Consider the following 10,725-nt stretch of genomic DNA (forward strand, 5'->3'; position numbering starts at 1 on the left):
GTGTAAGAAACTGACTTGTATTGTAAACTTTCACTTAAAGCCCAATAAAAAAAAGAAAAAAAATTCTTTTCAAGGCTTGTTTTCTATATTTATGATGGGTTTCTTGTTAGAAGCCATCAAGCTGATTCTATGATGGCGTGGTGAAATGAGTTCCTTTTGCCTTCGTTCCTTGGAAAAACCACTTAAGAGATTTTTCCCCTAAGCCCTGATGAGTTACCTTTGCTCTGGTTTTTTACTGGAGGATTTGATATTTTTGTGCAGGTGGATTGATGTTTCCTGGGTAAGCTGTAAACAACTTGATTTGATATTTTTTGTCTGGTCCTGGGATGCAGCCTGCCCTGTGATTGGTATGCGCCTTGTAGGGTTTGGTTAAAAAACTATGCAAATGAAGTGACTATAGGCTATGCAAATGAAGTTACCATAACCTACTATGCAAATGAAGTGTCTGTGGCCTACTGAAAGGAGATTGGACAGTTTGTGGACATGGTGGGAAAGCCATGCCTTCAGATTGACTGTTGTTGTTAGGTGCCATCAAGTCGGTTCTGACTCATAGTGACCCTATGCACAACAGAACGAAACACTGCCCTATCCTGAGCTATCCTTACAATTATTGTTATGCTTGCGCTCATTGTTGCAGCCACTGTGTCTATCCACTTCTTTGAGGGTCTTCCTCTTTTCCGCTGACCCTATACTCTGCCAAGCATGATGTCCTTCTCCAGGGACTCATCCCTCCCGACAACATGTCCAAAGTATGTAAGACGCAGTCTCGCCATCCTTGCCTCTAAGGAGCATTCTGGCTGCACTTCTTCCAAGAAAGATTTGTTCATTCTTTTGGCAGTCCATGGGGTATTCAATATTCTTCACCAACACCACAATTCAAAGGCGTCAACTCTTCTTCCATCTTCCTTATTCATTGTCCAGCTTTCACATGCATATGATGCGATTGAAAATACCATGGATTGGGTCAGGCGCATCTTAGTCCTCCAGGTGACATCTTTGCTCTTCAACACTTTGAAGAGGTCCTTTGCAGCAGATTTGCCCAATGCAATGTGTCTTTTGATCTCTTGACTGCTGCTTCCATGGCTGTTGATTGTGGATCCAAGTAAAATGAAATCCTTGACAACTTCAATCTTTTCTCCATTTATCATGATGTTGCTCATTGGTCCAGTTGTGAGGATTTTTGTTTTCTTTATGTTGAGGTGCAGTCCATACTGAAGGCTGTGGTCTTTGATTTTCATTAGTAAGTGCTTCAAGTCTTCTTCACTTTCAGCAAGCAAGGTTGTGTCATCTGCATAACGCAGGTTGTTAATGAGTCTTCCTCCAATCCTGATGCCCCATTCTTCTTCATATAGTCCAGCTTCTCAGATTATTTGTTCAGCATACAGATTAAATAGGTGTGGTGAAAAAAATACAACCCTGATGCACACCTTTCCCGACTTTAAACCAATCAGTATCCCCTTGTTCTGTCCGAACAAGTGCCTCTTTTTTTTTAATATTTTTTATTGTGCTTTAAGTGAAAGTTTACAAATCAAGTCAGTCTGTCACATGTGAGCTTATATACACCTTATTACATACTCCCATTTATTCTCCCCCTAATGAGTCAGCCCGCTCCCTTCTTCCAGTCTCTCCTTTCGTGACCCTTTTGCCAGTTTCTAACCCTCTCTACCCTCCCATCTCCCCTCCAGAGAGGAGATGCCAATACAGTCTCAAGTGTCCACCTGATACAAGTAGCTCACTCTTCATCAGCATCTCTCTCCAGCCCATCGTCCGGTCCCTTCCGTGTCTGATGAATAGTCTTCGGGAATGGTTCCTGTCCTGGGCCAACAGAAGGTTTGGGGACCATGACTGCCGGGATTCTTCTAGTCTCAGTCAGACCATTAAGTCTGGTCTTTTTATGAGAATTTGGGGTCTGCATCCCACTGTTCTGCTCCCTCAGGAGTTCTCTGTTGTGTTCCCTGTCAGGGCAGTCATCAGTTGTGGCCGGGCACCATCTAGTTCTTCCGGTCTCAGGATGATATAAATCTCTAGTTCATGTAGCCCTTTCTGTCTCTTGGGCTCATAGTTATCGTGCGACCTTGGTGTTCTTCATTCTCCTTTGATCCAGATGGGTTGAGACCAATTGATGCATCTTAGATGGCTGCTCATTAACTTTTAAGACCCCAGACGCCACACTTCTAAGTGGGATGCAGAATGTTATCATAATAGAGTTTATTATGCCAATTGACTTAGAAGTCCCCTTAAGCCATAGTCCCCAAACCCCCGCCCTTGCTCCGCTGACCTTTGAAGCATTCAGTTTATCCCGCAAACTTCTTTGCTTTTAGTCCAGTCCAGTTGAGCTGACCTTCCCTGTATTGAGTATTGTCCTTCCCTTCACCTAAAGTAGTTCTTATCTACTAACTAATCAGTAAATAACCCTCTCCCACCCTCCCTCACTCCCCCCTCTCGTAACCACAAAAGAATGTGTTCTTCTCAGTTTATACTATTTCTCAAGAACTTATAATAGTGGTCTTATACAGTATTTGTCCTTTTGCATCTGACTAATTTCACTCAGCATAATGCCTTCCAGGTTCCTCCATGTTATGAAATGTTTCACAGATTCATCACTACAACTGCCTCTTGATCTATGTAAAGGTTCCTCATGAGCACAATTAAGTGTTCTGGAATTCCCATTCTTCAAAGTGTTATCCATAGTTTGTTATGATCCACACAGTCAAATGCCTTTGCATAGTCAATAAAACACAGGTAAACTTTCTTCTGGTATTCTCTGCTTTCTGCCAGGATCCATCTGACATCAGCGATGATATCCCTGGTTCCACGTCCTCTTCTGAAACCGGCCTGAATTTCTGGCAGTTCCCTGTTGATACACTGCGGCAGCCGTTTTTGAATGATCTTCAGCAAAATTTTGCTTGCATGTGATATTGATGATATTGTTCTATAATTTCCACATTCAGTTGGATCACCTTTCTTGGGGATAGGCATAAATATGGATCTCTTCCAGTCAGTTGGCCAGGAAGCCGTCTTCCATATTTCTTGGCATACATGAGTGAGCACCTCCAGCACTGCATCTATTTGTTGAAACATCTCAATTGATTTTCCATCAATTCCTGGAGCCTTGTTTTTCAGTAACATCGGTTCCTGATCATATGCCACCTCTTGAAATGGATGAACACTGACTAATTCTTTTTGGTGTAATGACTCTGTGTATTCCTTCCATCTTCTTTTGATGCGTCCTGCATGGCTTAATATTTTCCCCATGGAATCCTTCACTATTGCAACTCAAGGCCTTGAATTTTTTCTTCAGCTCTTTCTGCTTGAGAAATGCCGAGCGTGTTCTTCCCTTTTGGTTTTCCATCTCCAGCTCTTTGCACATGTCATTATAATACTTTACTTTGTCTTCTCAAGAGGCCCTTTGGAATCTTCTGTTCAGTTCTTTTACTTCATCAATTCTTCCTTTTGCTTTAGCTGCTTGACGCTCAAGAGCAAGTTTCAGAGTCTTCTCTGACATCCATCTTGGTCTTTTCTTTCTTTCCTGTCTTTTCAGTGACCTCTTGCTTTCTTCATGGATAATGTCCTTAATGTCATTCCACAACTCGTCTGGTCTGTGATCACTAGTGTTCGATGCACCAAATCTATTCTTGAGATGGTCTCTAAATTCAGGTGGGATATACTCAAGGTCATATTTTGGCTCTCGTGGACTTGCTCTGATTTTCTTCAGTTTCAGCTTGAACTTGCATATGAGCAATTGATGGTCTGTTCCAGTCAGCCCCTGGTCTTGTTCTGATTGATGATATTGAGCTTTTCCATCTTCCCTTTCCACAGATGTAGTCAATTTGATTTCTGTGTGTTCCATCTGGTGAGGTCCATGTGTATAGTCGCCTTTTATGTTGGTGAAAGAAGGTATTTGCAATGAAGAAGTTGTTGGTCTTGCAAAATTCTGTCATTCAATTTCCGGCATTGTTTCTATCACCAAGGCCATATTTTCCAACTACTGATCCCTCTTCTTTGTTTCCATCTTTCGCATTAAAATCACCAGTAATTATCAATGCATCTTGATTGCATGTTTGATCAATTTCAGACTGTAGCAGCTGATAAAACTCTTCTATTTCCTCATCTTTGGCCCTAGTGGTTGGTGCATAAATTTGAATAATATTCGTGTTAACTGGTCTTCCTTGTAGGCATATGGATATTATCCTATCATTGACAGCGTTGTACTTCAGGATAGATCTTGAAATGTTCTTTTTGACGATGAATGCAACACCTTCCTCCTCAAGTTGTCATTCCCAGGATAGTAGACTATACGATTGTCCAATTGAAAATGGCCAATACCGGTCCATTTCAGCTCACTAATGCCTAGGATATAGATGTTTATGCATTCCATTTCACTTTTGATGATTTCCAATTTTCCTAGATTCATACTTCGTGCATTCCAGATTCCGATTGTTAATGGTTGTTTGCAGCTGTTTCTTCTCATTTTGAGTCGTGCCACATCAGCAGATGAAGGTCCCGAAAGCTTGACTCCATCCATGTCATTAAGGTCGACTCCACTTTGAGGTGGCAGCTCTTCCCCAGTCATCTTTTGAGTGCCTTCCAGTCTGGGGGGCTCATCTTCCAGCACTATATTAGACAATTTTCCGCTGCTATTCATTTATTTATTCATAAGGTTTTCACTGGCTAATGCTTTCCAGCAGTAGACTGCCTGGTTCTTATTCCTAGTCTGTCTTAGTCTGGAAGCTCAGCTGAAACCTGTCCTCCATGGGTGACCCTGCTGGTATCTGAATACCGGTGGCATAGCTTCCAGCATCACAGCAACACACAAGCCCCCACAGTAAGAAAAACTGACAGACATGTGGGGGTCAAATTGACTAAGAGTTTGTATATATGTACAGCAGCCTCACAGAAGTTTTTCAGAGAGGAAGTAGGAAGAAGCAGAAAGGAGAAAAGGGAAGACAGAAGAGAGAAGCAGAGAGAAAGGTGGCAAGGAACCTCCGAAAAGAGCTGTAATATGGGTCAAGGGCTGTAATACTGAAGAGGGTGACAGGCCCAGATGTGGCCCAGTGGCAGAGTTGGTGGTGACAGATGGCAGGGCCAAAAGGATCCTATCCTGATGGGGCCAGGAGAAGCTGAGAGAGCTGTTTGCCTACATGCTTCCTGTCTTAGTCATCTAATGCTGCTATAACAGATCCCACAAAGTGGATGGCTTTAACAAAGAGAAATTTATTCTCTCACAGTCTAGGAGGTTAGAAGTCTGAATTCAGAGTGACAACTCCAGGGGTAGGCTTTCTCTGTCTGTCAGATCTGGAGGAAGATCCTTGTCGTCAATCTTCCCCTGGTCGAGAGACTTCTCAGCACAGAGGCCCCAGGTCCAAGGGATGTGCTATTATCCTGGGTGCTGTTTAGTGGCAGTATGAGGTCCCCATGTCTCTCTGCTCACTTGTCTCTTTTATATTGCAAGGAGATTAGCTTAAGACACAACCTAATCTTGTAGATTGAGCCCTGCCTCATTAACATAACTGCCTCTAATCCTGTCTCATTAACATCATAGAGATAGGATTTACAACACACAGGAAAATCACATCAGATGACAAAATGGTGGATAAGCACACAATACTGGGAATCATGGCCTAGCCAAGTTGAGAGATTCTTTTGGGGAACACAATCCAATCCATGACACTAACTAGTAGGTTTAGATATTATAACTCTCAAACTAGAATTTTCTGTTGGTAAACTGAGCAAAGTTGTAACTATCATACCTGGACAAAATAGAAGAGCATTAGATTTTCTGCTAGCCTTCCAAGGAACAGTTTGTGCCTTAAGAGATAAATGTTGCTGTGTTTATATTAATATGCAATCTGAGTGTTTTGCAGATTGTAGTTGCTGCTGAGACACATGAAAGGCAATTACTGATGCTGCTTATGTATAAACACCTCATAAGATTGTTTCCTGAGTTCAAAGACCTTAGGGTCATGGTTTCATTGTAATTTCAGACAATTAGTCTAATATTATTGTTAGTGTCTCTATTCTACTTCTTGGTTTGCTGTATGGTGTCTGGGATCTTAAAGACCAGATTGTGCTCAGCTACCATTTATCGAACATTTTTAATCACAGATTTTATAGTAAGCTCATGATCTAAAGGAGAGAACCATGAAAGAGTTATAATTCTCTTGGAATCCAGATTCCTGGCTTTCAAGGAAGTTGGGGTAACCCACACAGGCCATTGCCTTTGGGTGTCCTTTTGAATCTTGAGCTTTGAGAGAAAGAGAAAAATACACAAAAACAAAAACAGTTCCTGAAGCTACTTTTGGGTCAAACAATGGTCCAGATAAACCAGCAAGACTGTTTTGCTCTGGGTGTTTTGATTTTTTGAAGGGTTTGGTCTGTTTTGGGAAACTGACTCCAAAGATCAGACTGGGAGCTATGTTTAGGGTAAATCAGTAATCTGTTTAATCAGTCTTCAAGACAATGTTGTATGAAATACCTGTTTGATGTTTGTAATCAAACTCTCACCCCCTTACTATGCATAAATTTATGTATATTAAAGAAGCCAGGTTCTCAGAGGAGCTCAACCTCATGGCTCAGACTCCATTTTGTCTTAGGTTCCACTTCTGCTTCTGTGAAAGTGACCCATGACTGTTAACAGGTAAAGCAAGGAGGGGCAGCTTGCCCTTGGGAAGAACACTTAGTATGTTTTAAATAGATTAACCGAAGATCTCCAGTAGGAGTCCATCCTGTATTACCTTGCTAATCATGTATTCTTTGATAGAGACTTGGTCATCACATGCAAATTTTCTATACCTTCTGTTTCCCCTAGACAAACTTTGTGTGCTCCTTATGGATATATGTTTTTGTGCGGTGGATCCGACTATACTAGTTTAGATGATCCCTTTCCAACTAATAGTGAATTTATGTGGACAATTTCTTGTTTAGATTTTTTTAAATTGTGTTTTAAGTGAAAGTTTACAGTTCAAGTTAGTTTCTCATACAAAAATTTATATATACATTGTTCCGTGACCCTAGTTGCTATCCCTATGTCAGCACGCTCCTGCTTTCAATCTCGAATTTTCCATGTCCATTCTGCTAGCTCCTGTCCCTTTCTGCCTTCTCATCTTGCCTCTGGACAGGAGCTGCCCATTTAGCCTCATGTATCTAGTTGAACTAAGAAGCACATTCTTCAGAAGCATCATTTTATGTCTTATAGTCCAGTCTAATTTTTGTCTGAAGAGTTGGCTTCAGCAATGGTTTCAGTTCTGGGTTAACAGAGTCCGGGGGCCATGTCTTCTGGGCTTCCTCCAGTCTCAGTGTTACCAATTGCCAATCTGACACAAAGGGTCCTTGTCTTTTCCCAAGTAAGAATACACGTGAAAGACAAACTTTATCTTTAGCAAGCTTTATTTTGCTTGAGTCGAGCAAAAGGAGTCAGCAGGAATCTAAGCCTCTCTAAAAAACTGACTCGAAAAGGGAAGCAAGGCTAGGGCTTATATGGGTTCTGTGGAGACAGCAGAGTAATGAATAGCGGGCTTCTTTCAAGGGGCAGGTACTTCTCAGAACGGTGGTATATGTTAATTAGGTTTTGCATCCATCTGGAATCTAAGGTGGAATCTGCTGATATTCAAGATGAAGTCCTCTTGGCAGCCCTTGGCATCACTTATTATGGGATATAGCACAAGCACACTTGATCTTCGGCACTGCATCGCCATCTTCAGAGGGCTAAGGAAGGTAAAACAGTGGTCACACTTTGTTCTGCGCACGCAGAGCCTGTAAAGGAGGAGGGGACAAGATGGAGATAGTAATTCATGGGTTGTTTCAATCTTGTCTCATGTTGACAGGGTGGGTTCCTGTTTACCCAACTTCTACATGGTCATCTTTTAACACCTCTTTTGTTCAGCTGCTGGCACAGTTAACCCCATCTGACTCGTCAGTCAGACCATTAAGTCTTGTCTTTTTACCAGAATTTGAGCTCTGCACCCCACTTTTCTCCTGCTCCATCAGGGACTCTCTGTGTGTCCCCTGTCAGGGCGGTCATTGGTGGTAGCCGGGCCCCATCTAGTTCTTCCGGTCTCAGGCTGATGGAGTCTCTGGTTTATGTGGCCGTTTTTGTCTCTTGGGCTAGTATTTTCCTTGTGTCTTTGGCGTTCTTCATTCTCCTTTTGTCCAGGTGGGATGGGATCAATTGATGCATCTTAGATGGCCACTCGCTAGCTTTTAAGACCCCAGACGCCACTCACCAAAGTGGGACGCAGAACATTTTCTTAATAAGGTTTGTTATGCCAATTGACTTAGATGTCTCCTGAAACCATGGTCCCCAGGTCCTCGCTCATGCTACTCTGCCCCTTCAAAGTGTTGGTTGTATTTAGGAAACTTCTTAGCTTTCGGTTTAGTCCAGTTATGCTGACTTCCACTGTACTGTGTGTGGTCCTTCCCTTCACCTAAGATAATTCTTGTCTACACCCCACCCTTGTAACCTTCAAAGAATGTTTTCTTCTGTGTTTAAACATCTTCTTGAGTTCATATAATGGTGGTCTCCTACAATACTTGTCTTTTTGCTACTGACTAATTTCACTCAAGCTGAACAATGAATAAGGAAGACCAAAGAAGAATTGATGCCTGTGAATTGTGATGTTGGCAAAGAATATTGAATACACCATGGACTGCCAAAAGAATGAACAAATTTGTCTTGGAAGAAGTACAACCAGAATGCTCCTCAGAAGCAAGGATGACAAGACTGTGTCTTGCATACCTTGGACATGTTGTCAGGAGGGATCGGTCCCTGGAGAAGGACATCATGTTTGGTAAAGTACAGGGTCAGCAGAAAAGAGGAAGGCCCTCAAAGAGATGGATTGACACACTGCAACAATCGTGAGCGTGGCAAAGGACCGGGCAGTGTTTCATTCCGTGGTCCATGGGGTCGCTATGAGTCGGAACGAACTTGATGGCACCTAACAACAAACTTTTACCAAGAAGTGTGACAGTTTCATTCTTTCTTGAGAGTTAAGTTTACAGATTCAAGAAAGACAAATTTTACTCCTGTAGGCATGTCAGTTTCCATAACAGAAGATAAAATACAATGCGTATTTTCCAACATTGAATGAAATTGTTTTACACTTTAGTGATCACAGACCACAACAGAATGCTCATTTTTGTCTCCAACGCGACTCAAAAACCCTCGGTGTACAAGAAAGATTTGATTCATTACCCTTATTACATATGGAAGTAGATATTGTTCGGCAGCTTAACCGTGATGAAATCATTGAAGAGTTTGTAAGAGCAAAGAATAGCAATGTTTTTAATTATAACACGTTAGAGATGAAATATCTATCTAAAAATAAAATATAGTAATTTGTTGTAATACTTGTTTTCTGATCGTTAAATTTTCTTTAACGACATCTTTTGTTTATTTATAATCATAACATTTATTACAAAACAAGTATCAAAACTCAAGTATGAGCCGTTTAAAGCAAAATTGGTGAAAGTCAATTTTTCATTGTAGGAAATCAACAGAATTTTACACTGATTGTTGAAACAACTAAGTTCACTGACTCATTTTCTTTGTTGTAGAATATTCTTTTTTTTTTTTTTTTTAGAAAATGTGGTATCTTAGTACCCTGTATCCACTAAAATTTTATAATCCAGTTCATCTCATCCAGTTAAAATTGCATACACCACTTTTGCGTTCAAGTGCCATGATTATAGTAGCATTGGAAAAGACGCTACATGACGGATAGCTTAGGCGCACACGCACACACACGTATGTATGTAGCTCACATATCCCCTTAGCATGTGCGGGGTAGGGGGGCACCACGGGTTATCGATGCCTAGGGCCCTCACAGGCTTCAGCCTGCCCTGTACCCACAGCTTTCCCCATCTCAGCCCCCGCCCTTCTGGACCCCCTGACCATGCACCTGCGGGTCATGTGATTCCTCTTTCTCACACCCACCGCCCCCCCACGGTAAATCTTAGGGGCTCTCCTGCAGCCAGAATCCACCCTCGTCCCTCAACATACCCTGGCTGGAGCCACGCTCCTCTCTTGCTCCCCTGGTCTCCCTGCTTCCACCCTTGTTCCTTTGGTGTGTCCCTCCAGCCCCCCGCCCAGTGTATTCACAGCGCTGGGACCAGTCCCCGTTCAATCCAGAGGACCAGCGGTTCACGCTCCCCCCTCCCATCTCCCGGTCTGCGTCCTAGCGCTCCAGCCACGCGGGACTCCCTGTGGTCCTAGTGCACCTGTGGGCCTTTGCCCTAGCTGTCCCCTCCGATGCTCTCCAATCTCCAAAGGCTTCAGCTCCCCTTTTCTTCCCTGGGCACCCCGCCGCCCCAGCCCCCTGGCCCTGGTTTTCCTCCGAGGCTCTGATCCCGGTCTGGCCTTTAACCACCGGAGCACAGAAGAGCCCCCTAAGCCAGTCTTGCAAACTCGCCTCCTCCGCTTCCCTGTCCTGGACACTTTCGCTCAAGTCCCGGCCCCGGAACCTCTGCCCTCACACTCTGCAATTCTGGACGGACCCCTGGGAGGTCTCGGTTGCCTCGCGGCCTTGGAACCTGCCCACTCCAGGCCCCCAAACAACTCCGGAATGGAGGGCGTTGTCTGCAAGGGGCGCCCTAAACATCCAGACTGTCTTGGCGGAGCCCAAAAACCACGGGGAGGGCGGACAGAGCTTGCAGGCCGCGGGGAGAGCACGTGCAAACTCAGGCGGCTGCAGACGGCTCCGCGCGCGCGCCGGAGGTGGGGAGACACAG

This window comes from Loxodonta africana, chromosome 14 (genome assembly GCF_030014295.1).
Source record: "Loxodonta africana isolate mLoxAfr1 chromosome 14, mLoxAfr1.hap2, whole genome shotgun sequence".
In the NCBI taxonomy this organism is placed as follows: domain Eukaryota; kingdom Metazoa; phylum Chordata; class Mammalia; order Proboscidea; family Elephantidae; genus Loxodonta; species Loxodonta africana.